Here is a 22,204-nt window from a genome sequence, read left to right as displayed (position 1 = left end):
AAGATGTGGAACCAACCTACATGCCCAGAAACTGATGATTGGATAAAGAAGATGTGGTATATATACACAATGGAATACTACTCAGCCATAAAAAAAGACAAAATTGGCCCATTCACAGCAACGTGGATGGACCTCGAGAGTATTATGTTAAGCAAAATAAGCCAGTCAGAGAAAGATGAACTCTATATGACTCCACTCATAGGTGGAAGTTAGTATATTGACAAGGAGATCTGATCGGTGGTTACCAGTGAAAAGGGGGGGTGGGGGGAGGGCACAAAGGGGGAAGTGGTGTACCCACAACATGACTAACAAAAATGTACAACTGAAATCTCACAAGGTTGTAATCTATCATAACATTAATAAAAAAAAAAGGCACAGGCAACAAAAGAAAAAGACAAATTGGACTTCATGAAAATTAAAATATTTTGTGCATCAAAGACACATCAACACAGTAAGAAAGTAACCCACAGAATGAGAGAATATATTTGCAAATCACACATCTTATAAGGGATTAATATCCAGAATATATAGAGAACTAAAACTAAACAATAAAAAACAAACAACCCCATACAAAATGGGCAAAAGACTTGAAAAGACATTTCTCCAAAGAACGTACAAGAATGGACGATAAGCACATGAAAAGATGCTTAACATCACTAATCATTACAGAAATGCAAATCAAAACTACAGTGAGACATTGCCTCCACCCGTTAGGATTGCTACTGACAAAACACATGGAAAATACTTCATTCCTGTCAAGACAGCTATTATCAAAATAAAAAAGATAAGTGTTGGTGAGGATGTGGAGAAATTGGAACACTTGTGCACTGTTGGGGGTAATGTAAAGTGATACAGCCATTGTGGAAAACAGTATGGTGGTGCCTCAAAAAATTAAAAATAGAATTACCATATGATCCAAAAATTCCACTTCTGGGTATATATCCAAAAGAACTGAAAACGGGGTCTCAAAGATATATTTGTGCACCAATATCCATAACAACATTATTCACAATAGCCAAAATGAGCAACAACACGTGTTTGCTGACAAATTAATGAGTATGCAAAATGTGGTTATGCATATAATGGAACATTATTCAGCCCTAAAAGTGAAAGAAATTCTGTAGTGTTATAATGTGGATGGACCTTGAGGACATTATGCTAAGTGAACTAAGCCAACCACAAAAAGACAAATACTGTATGATTCCACTTTTAAGAGATACTTAGAGTTTTCAAAATCATATACAGAGTATAATGGTGGTTTCCAGGACCTGGGGGGAGGGTAGATTGGCAAGTCATTTAATAGATGTAGAGTTTCAGTTCTACAAAGTGAGAAGAATTATGGGGATGGATCCTGGTGATGTTTGAACAACATTGTGAATGTATTTATGTGTTCCAGCTTTATTGAGGTATAATTGATGTATAACATTCTTAAGTTTAAGGTGTGCCCCATGTTGATTTGATTCAATTATATATTGCAAAATGATTACCACCATAACATTAGCTAAGACCTCCATCACGTCACAGAATTACCATTTCTTTTTGTGATGAGAACATTTAGGGCCAGCCCTAGTGGCCTATTGGTTAAGTTAGGCATACTCTGCTTCAGCAGCCCAGTTCAGTTCCCAGGCACAGACCTACACCATTCATCTGTCAGTAGCCATGCTGTCACAGTGGCTCACATGCAAAAAAAAAAAAAAAGGGAAGATTGACAACAGATGTCAGCTCAGGGCAAATCTTCATCAGGAAAAAAAATAAAAATATAAATAATATTTAATCTTCCCACTTAGCAACTTTCAAGAATATAATACAATATTATTATTTATAATCACCATGCTGTACAATAGACTCACAGATGTTATTCATGTTACAACTTGAAGTTTGTACCCCTTCACCAACACCTCCCCATTTCCCTCATCCCCTCAGCTCCTGGTAATCACCATTCTACTCTCTGTTTCTACAAGTTTGGCTCTTTTAGATTCCACATATAAGTGATATTATACAGTATTTGTCTTTCTCTCTATGACATTTATAATCCCCTCAAAATTCATCCAAGTTGTCCCAAATGGCAGGATTTCTTTCTTTCTCCTGGCTGAATAATACTCCATTGTATACATAATTATATATGTTTATGTATATATTTATATTTATTATATTTTATAAATGTTACATATTTATTATACATAAAATTATTTATTTATATGTAAAATTTTATGATCTAACTATATATTTATGTAAAATCATATCTTCTTCATTTATTGACAGACACTTAGATTGTTTCCACATCTTGGCTACTGTAAATAATACTGTATTTAACTTGAGAGTTCAGATATATCTTTGAGATCATGTTTTCATTTCCTTTGGATATATACCCAGAAGTGGTATTGCTGGATCTTATGGTATTCCTCTTTTAAATCTTTTGAGGAACCTCCATACTATTTTCCATAGTGGATGTACCAATTTCCATTCCTATCAACAGTGCACAGCTTTCTCTTTTCTCCACATTCTCACCCACACTTAATTATCTCTTGAGCTTTTGATGATAGCCATTCTAACAGGTGTGAGATGATATCTCATTGTGGTTTTGATTTGCATTTCTCTGATGATTAGGGATATTGAGCATCTTTTCATGTACTTATTGGCTATTTGTATGTCTTCTTTGGAAAAATATCCATTCAGTTCCTCTGTCCTTTTTTTAATTTATTTTTTTCGTTATTGAGTTGTATGAGTTCTTTATATATTTTGGATATTAGACTCTTATCAGTTATGCGATTTGCAAATATTTTATTCCATTCTATGGGTTGCCTTTTCATTTTGTTCACTGTTTCTTTTGCTGCACAGAAGCTTTTTAGTTTGATGTAGTCCCACGTTTTTGTTTTTGCCTTGGATGCTTGTGTTTTTAGTGTAATATGAAAAATGTTGCCAAGACCAACGTCAAGGAGATTTTTGCTGTGTTTCCTTTTAGGGGTTTTACATTTTCACATCTTTCAGTCTTTAATCCATTTCAAGTAACTTTTTGTGAGTGTTTCAAGATAGGGGTCTAATTTCATTTCTTCTGCATGTGGCTATCCAGTTTCCCCAATGCCATTTATTGAATAAACTATCCTTTCCCCATTGAGTATCCTTGGCTCCCCTGTCAAATATTAGTTGGTCGTTTATGCAAAGGTTTATTTTGGATCTCTCAATTCTGTCCCATTGGCCTATATGTCTATTCTTATGCAAGTACCATAGTCTTTTGGCACTATAGCTTTGTAGTGTGGCTTGGAATCAAAGGTGTGATGCCTCCAGCTTTATTCTTCTTTATCAGGATTGCTTTGGCTGTTTAGGGTCTTTGTGGCTCCATACCAATTTTACAACAGTTTTTTTTTCTATTTATGTGAAAAATGCCACTGGAATTTTGGTAGAGATTACATTGAATCTATAGATGGCTTTGAGTAGTATGGGTATTTTAACAATATTAATTCTTTTGATCTCTTCCCATTCATTTGTGTCTTCTTTAATTTCTTTCATCAAAATCTTGTAGTTTTCAGTGTACAGATCTTTCACCTCCTTGGTTAAATTTATTCCTAAGTGTTACATATTCTTTTTGATGCTATTGTAAGTGGGGTGTTTTCTTAATTTCTATTTCTGATAGTTTGTTGTTGGTGTATAGAAACACAACTGATTTTTGTATCATCATATCATCTGTAAGCAAAGACAATTTTACATCTTCCTTTCCAATTAAGATCCCTTTTTTGCTTTTTTCCTGCCATGTTACTCCAGGTAGAGCTTCCAGTACTATGCTGAATAGGAGTGGCGAGAGTGGGTACCCTTGTCTTGATCCTGGTGTTAGAAGAAGTTTCAGCCTTTCACCATTGAGTGTCTTAGCTGTCGGTTTGTCATATATGGCCTTTCTTGTTTTGAGGTATGTTACTTCTATATCCAATTTGTTGAGCATTTTTACCATGGAGGTAGGTTGTATTTTGTCAAATGCTTTTTCTGCGTCTATTGGGTTAGTCATGATGTTTATCTTTTATTTTATTAATGTGGTGTATCACATTTATTGTTTTATGTATGTTGAACCATCCTTGCTTCCCAGGGATAAATGTCACTTGATCATGGTGTGATCATTTTAATGTGCTGTTGAATTCATTTTGCTAGTATTTTGTTCAGAATTTTTGCATCTATATTCATCAAGGATATTGATCTGTAGTTTTCTTTTATTGTAGTGTCCTTATCTGGCTTTGTTATCAGGGTAATGCTGGCCTCTTAAGATGAATTAAGAGTGTACCCTCTTCTTCCGATTTTGTAAATATTTGAAAAGGATTGACATTAATTCTTCTTTAAGTGTTTGGAAGAATTCACCAGTGAAACCATCTAGTCCTGGCCTTCTCTGTGTTGGGAGGTTTTTGATTACTGATTCAATCTCCTTACTCATTATTACTCTGATCAGATTTTCTATTTTCTCATGATTTTTTTCTTTGTGTGTTGTATATTTCTAAGAATTTATTCATTTTTCTAGGTCTTCCAATTTTTTCGAATATATTTTTTCATAGTAGTTTCTTATGATCCTTTGCATTTCTGTGGTATCATTTGTATTATCACCTCTTTTATTTCTGGTTTATTTATTTGATTCTTCTCTTTTTTTCTTAGTGTGGCTAAAGGTTTGTCATTTTGTTTATCTTCTCACAAACCAGCTCGTAGTTGGTTAATATTTTTTACTATTTTTCTAGTCTCTATTTCATTTATATCTTCTCTGATCTTTGTTATTTCCTTCCTTCTGCTAACTTTGGGCTTGGTTGTTCTACTGTTACTAGTTCCTTGAGATGTAAAGTTTGGTCGTTTATTTGAGATCATTCTTTTTTTTTTTTATTGTAGGCATTTATTGATATAAACTTCCGTCTTCAAAGTGCTCTTGCAGAACCCCAGATGTTTTGTTATGTTGTGCGTCCACTTTCATTTGCTTCAAGGTATTTTTTATTCCTCCTTTGGTTTCTTCTTTGACCTATTGGTTCATCAGTTTGTGTCAAATTTCCACATATTTGTTAATTTTCCACCTTTCCTCCTGTTGTTGATCTAATTTCACACAATTGTGGTCAGAAAAGGTACTTGGTATGATTTCAGTCTTCTCGAATTTGCTCAGATTTTTTTGTGACCTATCATATGATCTACCTGGAGTATGTTCCACGTGCTATTTAGGAGAATGTGTATTCTGCCGGGGTTGGATGAATGCTCTGTAAATGTCTGTTAAGCCCATTTGGTCTAAAGTATGGTTCAAGTTTCCTTGCTGATTTTCTGTCTGGATGATTGATCCATTGTTGAAACTGGGGTATTGAAGTCACCAACTATTAATGTATTGTTTTCTATTTCTCCCTTTAGATCTATTATTAATTCCTTAATATATTTTTTGCTCCAATGTTGGGTGAATATATATTTTCAACTTTTATATCTTCTGGTTGAATTTACCCCCTTATAGTTAAATAATGACCATCTTTCTCTTTTGTTATTTTTTTTGGCTGAAAGTCTATATTGTCTAACATAAGTACAGCTACCCTTGTTCTCTATGGTTTAATTTGCAGGGAATATCTTTTCCCATCCCTTCTTTTGAGCCTGTGTTTGTCTTTAAAGTTAGAGTGTCTTGTAGGTAACATATAGTTGGGTCTTTGTTTTTTTTAATCCATCCAGCCACTCGATGTCTTTTGATTGGAGAATTCAATCCATTTACATTTAAAGTAATTATGGATAGCTAAGGACTTACTAACGCCATCTCATTAGTTGTCTAGCAGCTGTTTTATAGTTCTCATGTTTCTTTCTTCCCCTCTTACTCCCTCTCTTTGTGAATTGGTGATTTTCTATAGTGTAATGCTTTGATTCACTCCCCCTTATCTTTTGTTAATCTACTGTAATTTTTGCTTTTGATTACTATTAGGCTTATATAAAACATTTTATTTATAACAGGTTTTTAGATGATAATAATTTAACTTTGATTACATACACATATTCCTTCATTTTATTTTTTGATGTCATTATTTATATCTTTTATATGGTGTATCCATTAAGAAATTGTTGTAGCTATAGCTATTTTTAATAATTTTGCCCTTTAACCTTTATAGTGAAGTTAAGTGTTAACAAATCACCAAATTACTGTGTTAGGGCATTCTGAATCTGACTATGCTTACCTTTACCATTGAGTTTTATACTTGCATATGCCTTTGTGTTGCTGTTTAGCATCCTTTCATTTCAGCTTGAAGAACTCCTTTCAGCATTTTTTGTAGGGCAGATTTAGTAGTGGTGATGAATTCTCTCAGATTTTGTTTATTAGGGAAAATATTTTGCCTTCATTTCTAATGGACAACTTTGCTGGGTAAAGTATTCCTGGTTGGCAGTTTCTTTCAGCACTTTGAATATATCTTCTTATTCTCTCCTGGCCTGCAAGGTTCTTGTTAAGGATTCCACTGATAGCATTATGGGTGTTCCTTTGTATGAGAGAAATGGTTTTTTGTTGTTGCTTTTAAAATTCTCTCTTTATCTTTGATTTTAGATAATTTTATTATTATGTTTTTTAGAGAAGACTGTTTTGGATTGAAATATTCAAGTGACTCTTGGCTTCATGGACTCAGTTGTCCAAATCCAGGTTTGAGAAGTTCCCAGACACTATTTCTTTTAAAAAGCTTTCTATTCCTTTCTCCCTCTCTTTTCCTTCTCGGATTCCAATAATGCATTCATTATTTCTCTTGTTGGTGTCACATAGTCTTGTAAGCTTTCTTTATTCCTTTTCATTTTTTTTTCTTTTAGCTTCTCTGATTTTATCATTTCTATTGATCAGTCTTCTAGTTCACTGAATCTTCTGCTTGGTTGTCTGCTGTTGAAACTCTATTGAATTCTTCAGTCCAATCATTGTATTTTTCAGCTCCAAAATTTCTATTTGGTCCTTTTTCATGTTTTCTACCTCTTTGTTGAAATTCTCATTTTGTTCTTGTTTGTTTTCCTGATATCACTGAATTATTTATGTATTTTCTCTTAAAGCCCTATAGGTATCTTTAAAACTGTTATTTTGAATTCTTTGTCTAACAGTTTCTGAGTCTTCATTTCTTTGGGGCCAGTTACTGGAGCTTTACTGTATTCCTTTGGTGGGGTCATGTTTCACTGATTCTTGCTGATCTCTCTGGCCTTGTGTAGGCTTCTGCACATTTTAGGAAGCAGCCACCTCTTCCAGACTTTATGGACTGACTTCAGTAAGGGAAGACTTTCACCTGCCCCTTTCACCTGGATGGGGGCACAGCGGAATGTTCTGTGACCCTGTGTTTAGTGGTGCCAAGTGTGGGGGCATGTGGTGTCACTGGCTCCAGATAGGAATGATGTTCTTTTGTCAGGCCACTAGGGTACACAACATTGACAACTGTGTAGTCCTTTGCGTACACTGCAGGTGGTGTTCAGTGGCTTCAAGGGCTGTTGCGGTCCTCAGCAGCACCTCTAGGTCCAGTGGCTATGGACCAGAGCAGCCAACAGTGATGGCCAGAGCTGGTGGTGTCCATACACTCAGCGGCAGGGATCAACTTCAGGTGCCTATGTAGTGACAGGAGCTGGTTACAGACACACACATAGTGCTGGGGGCCAGGACAAAAAGCAAGGACTAGAGCCATCTACAGGCTCACTGGCAGCTGCCAGAGGTCCTGGTTATGGGTGTGTTCTCCTGTGTCCCTCACTCTCTCCCCAGGCATGTGCAGTGCAATGGAGAGCAACAGTGGCCTTCAGACCAGCAGTGTGCAGGTGTACAGCTGGAGTGGCTAGCTCTGAGTGTGCACATGGCTGCGAGGGTCAGCCAGTAAGATCTAGGCTAGTGTCTTGTACTTTCACAGGTATAGAGGCCTGAGATAGCTCTTCATACAGATTCTGGGCTCCAGCAAGGATGGGGAGGGACTGAGGCAGCTTGTGTCTTGTACTCATGCAGCTCAGAGACCTGAGTGGGCTGCTGGTATGGGTTCTGGGCCTGGCAGGGGCAGGGGATGGGGGGAGCAGGTAAAGACTCAGGCAGCTGTTATCCACAAACACGAATACCTTTGGAGAAAAAGGCAGTGAAATCTTCAGGGTGTCCATTGTGGCTGTGCTGGCTGTTGGTTAGTTTTTCAGTGGCAAAATCTACTGAGTTTGTTTGCAGAACAGGTCTCTGTGAACCACAATCACTCCTACTGTGTGTCTGCTACTAATAACCCCTGATTTTCTTATTTATTCTTAGCCATTTCTATACCTGCCAGCTTTGCTAATCTGGATGGGCTGAAATCAAATAGTGACCTTCATGCGACATCCTGAAATGCTGGAGGATCTGGTCACTCACACCACTCTTCCTTTCCCAGTGAGGGTAACTTTTTCTAGCTGGGAAGTTCCCTCTTGGTGCTGAATAATGCAGACTGGGTCAATGGGATGATGCAAACAAAATGAAGCTGTCTTCTTTCTCTTTTTGTGCTATTCTCAGATTTTTTGTTCCACTGTATTGATAAAATTTCTTAAGTGATATCTAGACCCGACCCAGTGAAGATTTTGTTCATGGATAGCTGTCTAATTGTTGATCTTTGTCAGGGGACGGAGAGTCTCGGGTCACCTACATCACCATTTTGGATCACTTTGAGTACATCCAACATAAATGTATTTAATGCCACTGAACTGTACACTTAGAAATGCTTAAGATGATAAATTTTATGTTATACATATTTTGCCACAACAAAAAAAGTGAAAAATAACCATGGTGATGTAAAAAAAGCATGAAGAAAAATGACACAGCCTCAGAGATCTGTTGGATACCATCAGTCATATCAACATACTTATGAGGGGAGTCCCAGGAGAAGAGGTTAAAGAAAAATAGGCAGAAAGAATACTTAAAATAATTATAGCAAAAAATATCCTAAAGAACAGTTGTTGCCTGGCATTTCTAGATAGCAGGAAGTGGAGGGGAGAGGGATTAGGGTCTTGAATAGAAAGGGGCTGGAGAGAATCTGCTGTGTTTTTGGAAATGTCTTGACTGGAGTGTTTGTTACATGGGGGTGTACAATGGGTTTAACTGATCGAATTATACACCTAAGAGATGTACATTTTACTGTATGTAAATTATACCTCAGTAAAATTAGTTATTGGAGAAAAAAACGAAAAAGCTTCCAAAGTTTGATGGGAAACATTAATCTGGACATCTAAAAATCCCAACAAACTCCAAGAAGGATAAAGTCAAGAAGATCCACACATAGATACATCATAGTCAAAACTGTCACAAGTCAAATACAGAGTCTCTTAAAAGCAACAAGAAGAGAACATCTCAAAAGATAAAATTGATCCTCAAAAAGATTAAACATTTGACTTCCAATCAGAACTCATAGAGTAGGATGAAACTACTTAGAGAAAAAGATAAAGATTGTCAACCATTAATTCCTTATACAACAGACTATCCTTCAACAATGAAAGAGAAATTAAGACATTCTCAGAGATTTTGTGATTATCAGACCTCTCCTACAATAAATACAAAAGGAACTATTTCAGGCATAAACAAAAGGACTCTAGACAATAACCTGAATCCAAACAAATAAATAAAGAGCACTATTAAAAGTAACTACCTCAGTAAATATAAAAGACATAAGTATATTTTTGGTCACTTTTCTTCTGTATGATTTAAAAAGCAACTGCATAAAGCAATAATTACAAAACTATTTTAATGACTTTAAATGTATAAAAATGCAATTTGTGTGACAATAATAGTATAAAAGAGGAGAGAAGAAACAGCTATATTAGAGCAAAGTTTTGTGTACTATTGAAGTAAAATTGCTATTAATTTGAACTAAGTTGTTTTTAGTTAAAATGCCAATTGAAACACTCAGGGCAATTACTATAAAAATAACTAAAAAACAACAGTAAAAGAGAAAAAACAATTGAATTAAAATGGCACACTGCAAACTATCTATTTAATGCAAAAGAACATAGCAAAGAAGAAACACGGGAACAGAAATCATAAGACGTACAGAAAATAAATAGCAAAATGGCAGATGTAAATAAATTCCTATCAGTAACTATATAAATGTATTAGTAACTCCAACAAAAAAGTGATAATTCGCAGAGTAAATAGAAAATATGATCTAACTATACGCTGTCTACAAGAGACACACTTCAGATTCAATGACACAACTACATTGAAAGAAACAGGTGGAAAATATTACACCATATAAAAGGTAACGAAAAGAGATCTGGAGTGGCTATGTAAATACAACACAAAATAGTCTTTAAAATGAAAATTGTTACCAGAGAAAAAGAAGGAAATTTTACAAAATTATCAATCCATCATGGAGACATGGAAACTTACATATAAACCAAACAACAAAGTTACAAAATACATGAAGCAAAGCTGAGATAATTGAAAGGAGAAATGAACAATTCAAGAATAATAGTTTGAAATTTCAATACTACGCTTTAAGTTATTGATAGAAAATTAGGTAGAGCCTCAACAAAGAGAAAGAACTTAACACTATGACCAAAATAGACCTAACAGACATCTATAGGAAACTCAACCCAACAAATGTAGAATACAAATTTTCTCATGTGCACATGGAACATTTTCAAGGATAGATCATACGATAGGCAGTAAAACAAGCCCCTGTAATTTAAAATGATTAAAATCATTAAAAAACGTTGTCTTACTACTATAGAATTAAATTAAGAATCAATAACAGAATGAAATTTGAAAAATTCACAAGCATGTAGAAATTAAACAACCCACTCTTAAATAACCAATGAGTTAAAGAAGAAATCACAAGAAAAATTAGAACACACATTGAGATGAATTAAAATGAAAACACAACAAACCAACTTATAGGATTTTGCTAAAGCAATGCTTAGAGAGAAATTGACAGATAAACACCTATACTATACTAAAAAAGAAACATCTCAAATCAATAATCTAAACTTCAACTTTTAGAAACTATAAAAAGAGGATAAACCCAACCCAAATCAAGCACAAAGAAGAAAATAATAAAGACTAGAGAAGATACTAATGAAAAATAAAATGTGAAAACAATAAATCAAATCAATGACACCAAATTTTGGCTCTTTTGAAGATATCAAAAAATTAATAAACCTTTAGCTTGAGTAACTAAGAGAAAAAATATAAATCAGTAACAAAAGAGGAGTAATAAGTAATAAAAAATAAAAGAGGAGACATTTCTAATGGTCTCACAGATATTGAAAACATTATAAGAAAACAACATAAAAAACTGCAAACCAGTAAACAATAACTTAAATGAAATGGACAAATTCCTAGAAAGATACAAACTACCAAAACTAACTGAAGAAGAATAAATTGAGCATAATAATTAAAGAGTTTAAATTAATTTTTAAAAACTTATCAAAAAGAAAATCCCAGGACCAGAAGTCTTCAAATGTTTAGTGAATTCCACCAAACATTTGAGAAAGAATTAATACCAATATTGATATCGAACCTAAAGTGAGTTTGCTCACCCGTTGTGCAGCAAGCCAATCTCTGACACTGGTGGTAGTGGAAGAAAGTAGGAATTTTATTATTGCACAGCACTGAGCAAGGAGGAAGGGCAGCTAACGCTGAAATCCCAAACTCCCCGAAAAGCTAAAAGGAAGGGTTTTTATTTGGGGTTTAGATAGGGTAGGGGGAGCATATGGCCTTGCTGGTAGGAGCTTTTCCACCAGCCTGTATCTCTGTGCGAGGAGAAGATAAAGAATCCAGGTGCTTGTCCTTGGGGGTGTCTGTCTCCATGGAGGAAAGTGGATTCTGGAGCCAGGAAGCCAGGCAGTAAGCAGGGAATGACTGTTTTGGTTTTAACCCCATATATGCTGGATTTAATATAGGGAAACTGATATCAGGGTCGGTATCAATATTTTACAAAACTTCCAAAAAATAAAAGAGGAGGGGGGCTGGCCCCGTGGCCGAGTGGTTAAGTCCGCGCGCTCCGCTGCAGGCGGCCCAGTGTTTCATTGGTTCGTAATCCTGGGCGCGGACATGGCACTGCTCATCAAACCACGCTGAGGCAGCGTCCCACATGCCACAACTAGAAGGACCCACAACGAAGAATATACAACTATGTACTGGGGGGCTTTGGGGAGAAAAAGGAAAAAAAATAAAATCTTTAAAAAAAATAAATAAAAGAGGAGGGAACACTTTCTAACACATTCTGTGAGGCCAGTATTACTCAGATACCAGAACTGGACAAAGATATCACAAAACAAAAAAACTACAAGATATATTTTCATGAATATATCTAAGCAAAAATAGCAACAAATAATGAAACCACATTGAACAACATATAAAAAGAATTATACATCATGACCAAGTGGAACTTATCCCAGGGATACAAAATTGATTTATCACATGAAAATCAAGTAATGTAAAAAATTGTATTAATAAAATGCAAGACAAAACCACACGATCACCTCAATAGGCACAGAAAAAGCATCTGATTTTTTCTGTGACCTTTCATGATAAAACAAAAACTCTCAACAAACTAAGAGTAGAAGGGAATTATCTCAGCCAGATAAAGAGCATCTATGAAAAACACACAGCTAACATTATACTAATGAGTGAAATGCTAAATACCTTCCCCCTAAAATCAGGAACATTACAAGGATACTCACACTTTCCACTTCTATTCAACATTGAACATTGAACCATGTCAATCAGGCAATAAAAATAAATAAAATGCATCCAGGTTAGAAAGGAAGAAGTAAAATGTTCTCTATGTGCAGATGACACAATTATGTATAAAAAATTCCTAAAGAATCTACTAAAAAATTATTAAAACTGTCAAACAAGTTCAGCAAGTTTGCAGGATGTGAAACCAACATACAAAAAGCAATTATGTTTCTATATGTTACCAATAAATAATCACAAATAATGTTAATAAACTAATAGAGATGTAATAATAACAGAGAAAATAATAAATATAATAAGAAGGTTATTTGCCTAGGGCTTGGGAGGAGGGTTTTTGGGAGGAATGGGGAGTGACTGATAATGAATTTGGGATTTTTACTTAGAGTGATGAAAATTTTCTGGAATTAAATAGTAGTTAACACAATTTGGTAAATATACTAAAAGCCACTGTATATTTTTAAGGGATGAATTTTATGATATATGAATTATATCTTAATGCATAAAAATATAATAGGATTGATATTAAGCACGGTAGATATATAAATAAAGATAAGTGGAATTAACTTGCCTATTTAACTTCTTTTTAAAAATTGGCTCATTAAAGAAAATCCAACTTGTTTTATGGTCATTATGCAGAGTGCAGAATGGACACCATCCCAATTTTATAGTTAGGATGTCAACACTCATGGTGCCACACGCAAAAGAGAATGTAAAAGGTTTATTTGTCACACTTTGGGACTTTCTGGCAAGAGTAGGGCAGTTGCATGCCATTTAGGGTGACAAGAGCAAAGCAAGGCTGTGCCTTTGGCTTTTATTGTGTCTGGGGCATGAGGTGTAGGTGAGAGTACCTGAGTAGGGGCAGAGACTTTTGTGGTTTTAGGTCCTCACCATGCCAAAGGAGAGAATTTTCATGTTTTCTTATTAGTTTGCCCTGATATGGGATAAAAAGGGGAAAGGAGAGGGATGGGGCTTGAAAGTTGTTTCCATTCAAACATCAAAAATGGAGTCAGACTCTATAATAATTTGACTCTACTTTGACTGATGACTGAAATGTGCTATGTTTCACCTAACTGAATTTGATTTGGTATAATTTAAATTTGATGAGTCACATATCTAGGCAGAGAGTCATATGCGTATATAAGTACTTCCTGAAAGAGCGTATAAACCCAGGTTGTTGGAAAAAGCTATAAAAATATGTCAGTGACAGTCCAGAGCATTTGCTCAGATGTTTTGGTTATAATATTGACTATTTTGATTTGTTGTCTCATTTCTTGGTTGTTTAACCTTGTCTGTACAGTCTCTCCAAAAACAACAAAAGATCCCTTTAAGGCAACAGATCCCTCCCTGGCTCACCAATAGAGGGCTGATGGCATGCCCAAAAATTAGTACAGTTTAGCATGGGGACACTGTGTTCAATGAGCTGAATATAGATTTTAGCAGCAAGGGCCTCAGAAAGCAGTGGGCTCTCTGAGAGAAAAGGGAGAGGGTGTCTTCTGAATGGGAGATGAGAGGGTGGTGCACTCATGAATAAAGTGCTATGAGGGAGTAAGGAGGGAAGGAAGATGCGAGGAGACAGTGTTGTATTGAATGGAGTGGATGGGGAGTTGTGCTATGAGATGGAATGTGCTGCATGAGAATAAAGTCTTGAAGGAACATAGGTCAGGACCCTAGTTGCCAAGGAATGCAGTCTAGAGCTGGAGAGTCTGAAGGCTGCTGAATCTGAATGTGCCTGGAATTGATCTAGGCCTGTAATGTTGAATATACTGTAGGTGTCCTAGTTAGGGAAAATAGCTCCTGGTACTTATTAGGCAGCTCTTTAAAGTATGTAGTTAAATACTGAATGATCATGGGCCTAAGCCTCAGGTTGTCTATGCCGGAGAAACTATGTTTTAAACATTGGCATTTCTCCTAGTTTCACTTAACATGGTCATTGTGATTGGGTATCTGTCTGGTGGATATGAGATTTACATATCAAGGCTGTGTGGGATTACCTCTAAGCAGGCAGTGAAAGTGAAAGTGGCATCCTCTTCTGTGCCTTGGAGACAGATCAGAGACAAGCTTCCATTTGCGTGTACAAGCTGGAAGGCAAGGTAAGCAAGGTCTGGCCTCTCTCTGATGTATACACTATTCAGGGTGTAGATGCTAGATGATGACCTCTCCTTCCTGAGTAAAATTATAATTAGCATTCTTAGTTAAATAGTCTTTATAGCCAAAAATTTTGGTAAAGTTTGTGATTTAGGGTGATTGTCATCATCAGGGTGCTAGAAAAGCACTAGTGAGCAGCCTAAATAGCATTCAATAGTGAAAAGTTCATAATGTGTGATTGTCTTTGGGCCTGGCTTCCATCCTGATAAAGATGGGAATAAATAAAAGGTGAGGAGGTAGAGAGAGTTATGCCTAGCTCAATGTAATTCTCATAGAACTTGATAACTTTAAGGGCAAGGAAAGGCAGTTGTAGTATCTCAAGTGCGTTTTGATAAGGAATAGTGGCCCTTAAAAGCTGGGAGACTAGGGTAATTATGGCCATTTGCAAGACAGAGATCTATTTAGAAGGCCATGTGTTATTTTTGTAATTTTAGTAAGATTTGTTTAAGTAAGCCATTATAGAGCTCTATGAGGCTTATAGTCAGAGTAGGGTAAGGGAGGTGAAAGTTTCACCGAATAACGTGTTCAAGAACTCAGTGTTATATATTTTGCAAAGTGAAATGAGTGCCTTGGTCACAATGAATAATGTCTAGAACTTCAAAGGGGATAAGCAAGGTCTTATTGAGCACTTGTGGCTTTTGCAGTGGCATGTCTGGTGGTATAGTGAGTAATATACCCATATAAGTGATCACTGTGTTCAGAGCATAGTGAGTAGCCCCTGCAGAGGGGATAGTGGCTCTATAAAGCCTATTTGCCATAGTCTATAGGGACTGGTTCATCAAGCAATTGTACTCCATCAATTATATCACCAGTGGTGTGTTTTCCCACATAAGCTACATCATTTAGTCACACATTTGCCATGCCAGAAGAGACGAGAAATCCCCTGTGTTCTGCTCAGATCTTTAAGGTGAAGTCCCCTCAATGCCCTGTTTGATGGGTGCATTGAGCCAAGGTTAGTGATATCAAGCTGAAGTTATGTGAGTATATGTCTTGGAAATTTGAGCTGTATGATATCACCTCACACCTGTCAGAATGGTTATTATTAAAAAGACAAGAAATAACAAGTGTTGGAGATGATGTGGAGAATAGGGTCATACACTGCTAGTGGGAATGTAAATTGGTGCAGCCACTATGGAAAACAGTATAGAGATTCCTCAAGAAATTAAGAATAGAGCTATAATACGATCCAGCTAATCCACTTCTGGGTATTTATCCAAAGAGTACAAAAACACTAATTTGAAAAGATTTATGCACCCTGTGTTCATTGCCACATTATTCATGATAGCCAAGAATTGGAAACAGCCTAAGTGTCCAGTGACAGATGAAAGGATAAAGAAGATGTAATGCACACAGACACAGACACACAGACACACACACACACACGAATACTATTCAGTCATTTAAAAAGATGAAATTTTGCCATTTGCAACAACACGGATGGATCTTGAGGGTATTACACTACGTGAAATAAGTCAGACAGAGAAAGACACATACTGCATGATTTCACTCATATGTGAAGGATAAAAGAAACAAACACATAGATACAGAGAACAGATTGGTGGCTACCAGATGGGAAGGGAGGTAGGGGAGGGCAAAATGGGTAAAGGGGGTTGTTTGTGCAGTGACAGATGGAAACTAAACTTATTGTGGTGAACATGATGTACTGTATACAGAAGTCGAATTATAATGATGCACACTGAAATCTATATGTTATAAACCAATTTTACCTCAATAAAAAACGAAAGTAATTTGAGCCAATTTATCTACTGCACATTGAAATTATCTGCTGCAGTTTTGAGATTTAGTTTGTGCAGAGACATATGTGGTCTTGATTTGTATTTTGAGGATCTGTGAGGCAAGAAATTCCCAGAGATTTTTAACTCAAAGAGGTCAACTTGAGAAAAGAAATTATTGCCATCGACCAAACTAGATGACCAGTCAATTCTCATTGGCCCAAGAATCTGTAAAAAGGTGAAGATGAGGGTGATTGTTGGTCTGGGTATCCCTCAGTGCTTAGATGACTGCCTGAAGTTAGGTGAATTATGCTGACCCTTGGGTTATGTAGTTGGTCAAGGATGTCCTGTTTAAGAAATGAAAAGTAGCAGCTCTTCACCACATGTGATGGTGGCACTACTATCCATAAAATACATGGATTATCTTTCCTTATCAGGTGGCCAATTGGGTTCAGGGGAGAGGCGACCTCCTCCAAAGCCATTGCATCTAGCAAGTATGATATGCAGATGGTCCAGGTTTGGTTCTATCCTGTAAGTATCATTTTCACTTCAATAAGGAGGGCTTGTTCTATGGCTGTGCTGAGACTGCAGAGTGCTGCTTCCATGAATCAAAGCATAACTTGCAGTTGGGTGTGAGAGTCAGAGGCACAGGGCCTATGAAAGCCTCCATTTTCAGAAGGGCTCAGTATTTGTCCAGCCATTGTCACACTAATGGTACCTATTGTGGGGCCAAGGAAGACAGTTTATTCCATCAGACACCCATGGGCAACTTTTGGCCATATGAGTGGTTCAGAGATTCCAGGAGGCAAGAGTAAAGATTACTAAAGCTTCACGGTAAAGGATTCTCTGGGGGGCACTAATGGGAGTGCCTGTCATATTGAAATTTGGACAGATTGTTGTAGGGGGCCTCATTCAAAGTGGGCCAGTTGGTAACTAATAGCATAAATTGTCCTAAGTAGAATTTGTAAGTAAGGAATACTTTGCCTCAATAAGCCTCCAAAAACTAAGAGCTGTTGGGTTTTGTGTAATTTTTTTGAATTCTGACAGAGTCAATAGCTGTTTCTTGACAGTGTCAGGGATAGAGAGGCCCTTGATGACTAAATGATTCCCAGGAATTTAACTGAGATGGCAGAGTCTTATGCTTTGTATGGAACAATGGCTCATGCCCTCTTTGTGAGCTTTTTTGTTACTGTCTGTTAAGTCCTGTGGAATTGTCAAGTTAACCCACACAGAGGAAGATGTCATCAGCTAACGACATACCTGAATGTCCAGGACTATTGGATTCAATTAAGGTATTGTTGGCAGAGTGTGTGCAATGGAAGAGCTGTTGAGATGCTCCATGAGTAGCTGGGTAAAGGAGTATTGTGTCCTCTTGAATACAAAAGAAAATTTCATTGGGAAGCTGTAAAATAGTCCCTGAATAGACTAGTAGATGATTGCATGGCCTCAGTCATTTCAATGATATAAGGTTTGGGATCCTTAATGGGTGATATGATCATATTGAGGTTGCTATAGTCCACAGTTTATCACCATTTATTTCTCCTTGATTTGAACCAAATAGGCTATATATGGCTAGTGAAGGGAGAAAATGTATAGGTTGTTACTCTTTTCTTTAATCAGTCTTGTATAGTGAATCTCAGCTCCTGGAGGCCCTGTTTTAATTTATGTTGAGCCACATTGACAGTCTCAATAGGAAGAAGTAGGTCCACAGGGTTGTACTTAGCTAATTCAAAAGTAAGGTTAAGATATTTTGGTTTATTCCAATGGGGAGTTTGTTGCATGAGAGCATTCACTGCAATGATGTGAAATTTGAAGGCAATTGGACTATGATCACTGGGAAGCTGGGCAGGGTGATTCCAATAGTCAGAGTGAGATGAATTTGTTTGTCTTCTTTTTGTGTCTGTCAATCTCAGTAAAGAGCCCTCCTTTTAAATGTGATGGGGTTCCTAGGAAGGATGGTTATTTGGGTGCATGTATTATTAGGGGCATAAAAGTCTTTTTGTACTGGGGAGGAGACCAATGCACTAACAAGGAAACGCAAGTGCAATTGTCCTCAGATGCTGTTTGGGAACCAGAGAGCATGCCGAGACTTTATCAGGGTTGAGGTTGCTGCCATTGTCTTAAATCAGGGAAAAGAACTATAGTTAGTCTATATTCTGAAGGTTTGGATTCTGAGGAGGATGAATGGGATTTTGGATGCTTTGGATGCACGTGCTGAAGGTGGGCTTCTAGGGAGGTAGAGAGTGTTACCCAAAATCAGATATTAGAGAATACTAGTTAGTGTAGCCTGAAATACCAGATTTTTTTGGTTGAGGTCCTCTTATGGTGACCTACCCTGGAAATTCTGAGATAGGGGCTTACCTTGATAGGATGGTTTGTTTTCTTCTTAGGAAAATATTGGGGTATTAAGTTATTCATTATGGGCAGCCTGTAATTCAAAGCCATCTAAGGTTTCTTTGATAGTGGCTGCTTAACTAATGAGTAGGATCAGAGTAGCTCTATAATTGAGGGGAAGGTGCACATCTGAGGAAAACTGTCTAGCACCAGTGTTAAAAAGAGCTTGTTCAGGGCTAGTAAGGGTTTCTCATCTGTTTGTGTGTTTTGCGAAATAATATACCCATTGAACAATGTTATTATTTTTCCAATAATTGGTGTTCCTTATTGAGGGTATTTTGATTAGTGAAAATGCATGTATTGATTAATGGAGCAGTAGAGTGGACTATCTTCCATGCCATGAACACCTGATAGAGGAGATGGAGTTCTGAAAGTCAAGCCTAAGAATATTGGGGTGGATGGATATTGCATGCCTGCTTCAATAAATCTACTAGGTTCCTTAATAGATTGTTGATTTGGGGATCTTGTGATATGCTTGCCATCTGATACATCTTAGCACTGGTCAGAGTTCATTTCAAGCCTGTATTATAGAGGTATATGAACCAGTCATCACACTTTTCACTTCCTGTTGCACTTCCTGTTCACTTCCTATTCCTTGAGTAAAATTTTAATTTCCAGGTATCTAATCATGCAACTCTGTTTTCTCCCTCTCTCTTAAGGTGTTTTGAGTGGATACTGGGTATACCTGGCGGGGGGACTTTTTGACCTGCTCATATTTGTAGGCCTCTTCCTTCAGTAAATCCCAATAAGTATCGTGAGGGTCAAGGACCTCCCCCATGGCCATTGTAGCTTTACTGAGTTTAGAGACCCTGGGCATATTGAGGTTGAACTAACACTCTTTACATGTTATGCCAAAACATTTAATAGAATCCAAAATCTTTGTTGGTTTATTTTGCAATATTTTAATAAAGTGATGTTACCCTCCAGCCCTTTAGGAGTAGCAGGGGGAAACCATTCGACACTGTTTTTCATAAAGATCTGTGCCACAGGAAAAAAATGGGTGTTTTCCCCTAAAACTTTCAGAATCAAGACCATTTTTTTGCAAAGGAAGCATGAGAAGCAACAGCATCAGTAGAATTTTAAGGCTCACAGATTCCCAGTGAGCTATCCACCATTTGGGGTGTGGACCACAGCATGCCATATGGGGACACTCTTCCGCACATTAACAGCCTCTTGGGGGGCCCTCTCAACATTTTAGAAAATTGAGTTTAATGATTGACTGAGAAACACAGTCACAGCTACAGGGCATTAACACTTCCCTGAGCATACTGTTAGTCAAAGTCATGCTGGAATTGACACACACGATTCAATCCAAGACATACAGATAAGTCCAATTTGAAACACATAACCCAGGGCCATTTTAGGGAAGAGTCCAATCTATACTTTGTCCCTAAATACCAACTTGGGGCTGTTAAATTCATATCAGAGGCTCAGAAGGACCTGACAACTGCTTCACAAAGCAGCATAGCTTTGAGTGCACACTCATCAAAAAGTAAATTGTGGTGTTAGTCCAGGTTTTGTGTACTATGGCCTGTTCCCAGTTAGTAAGCCAAGAAAAAGAAAATAAAGATCTCAAGGTAGTTTTGGTCATCACCTAGATCTCATGTTCACGATGCCAATTGTTTTGTGATTACCCTGCAGAAGGTGGGATGAAACCCTGCTCAAGGGAGTATTTTGGATATTGAGGCTGAAGACACCACATGCACCAAGAAGATATTAAAAAGTCTGTTTCTAATACCATAAGACTTTCTGGGGAAAGCATGGCACGTACAAGCTAGTTTAGACGGCAAGAGTAAAGTGAGATGGGTGGCTTTCATGTTTATCGTGGCTGGGAGGTGGAACTGCAATGAGAACTCTTGCATACAGGCAAGGGTTTGAGTGGATTTAACTTCCCACTGGTGCCACAGGTGGTAGAGTGTGGGTTTTCTTATTGACTTCCTTAGATGTGGGGTGAAAGAGGAAGGGGGAGGTGTGGAACTTGAATGCTGCCAGTTGTCAAACACTACAAATGGAGTCTTCCTCTTTACCACAACTTTATGCTGTATGAAAGGAAAACTCTTAAAACACAGTAATTCTAACAGGCTAAAAATAAAGTAATGAACAAACATTTAATAGGCAAATGCAAATAATAAGGAATCAAGTATTATAATTCTAATACCAGACAAAGTAGACTTCAAGGCAAATAGCATCATTTAAGACAAAGAATAATAATCTATAATGTTAAAATCCACAATATCCAACAAAAATGTAACAGTTAAGAGTATCTATGCATGAGATAAGAGCGCAACCATCTATATAAGAATAAAATTACAAGAGATGCAAGGAGAAACAGATAGAAACACACTACTAATAGGAGACTTTAACCTACTACTCTCAGTATAAGAGATGTAAAGTAAGACAGAAAGTAAGCAAGTACATAAAAGCTCTAAACAACATGATCAATGTTGTGGATCCTGTGAAAATATATCTAGCACTACACTCTGAAAGAAAAGAATGTGCCTTTTCTCAAGCATGAAATAGAATGTTAAAAAAATTGATCATATCGTAGGATACAAAGAAAATATCAGTAGATTGTATAAATAGAACTATTACAGAAAACAACCCAATTACAAAACAATAAAACAAATCATTAAAAATGTGGAAGGAATATCTCCCCACTCATATTAAGGATAACATTACTCTGAAACCAAAATGAAACAAAAACATTATAAGAAAGGAAACTACAGACTAATATATATCATGAACATAGATGCAAATATCCTGAACAAAATATTAGCAAATAGAATCCAGAAATGTGTAGAAAGGATAATACATTGTGATTAAGTTGGGTTTATGCAAGAATAAAGGATTGGTTCAACATTCAGAATTTAATCAATATAATTCAGCATATCAATAGCAAATAAATAAAACCACATGATCTACCCAAGTAGATGCAGTATAGGTGTTTGACAAAATTCAAAATCCACTTATAAAAAAACCCTCAGCAAACTAAGAATAAAAGTGAGTCTCCTCAACCTGCTAAAGAGAACCCATGAAAAACTAACAGCTGTCATTATACTTAATAATGGAAAATTGAATGCCTTGATTTCAAGATCAAGAACAAGTCAAGTATGTCCACTGACATCATGCCAATTAAACATCACAGTGGACATACTTTTCAGTGCAATAAGGGAAGCAAAATAAATATAAAGGCATAAGATTGGAAAATGAAGTGTTTTTATTCACTGACAACATGATTGCCCTTAAAGAAAATCCCATAATAGCCACAGAAAAGAGCTACTAGATCTAACAATTGATTTCAGCA

The sequence above is a fragment of the Equus caballus genome, chromosome X (genome assembly GCF_041296265.1).
Source record: "Equus caballus isolate H_3958 breed thoroughbred chromosome X, TB-T2T, whole genome shotgun sequence".
NCBI classification, from domain to species: Eukaryota; Metazoa; Chordata; class Mammalia; order Perissodactyla; family Equidae; genus Equus; species Equus caballus.
Note: the sequence above shows the minus strand (reverse complement) of the source record.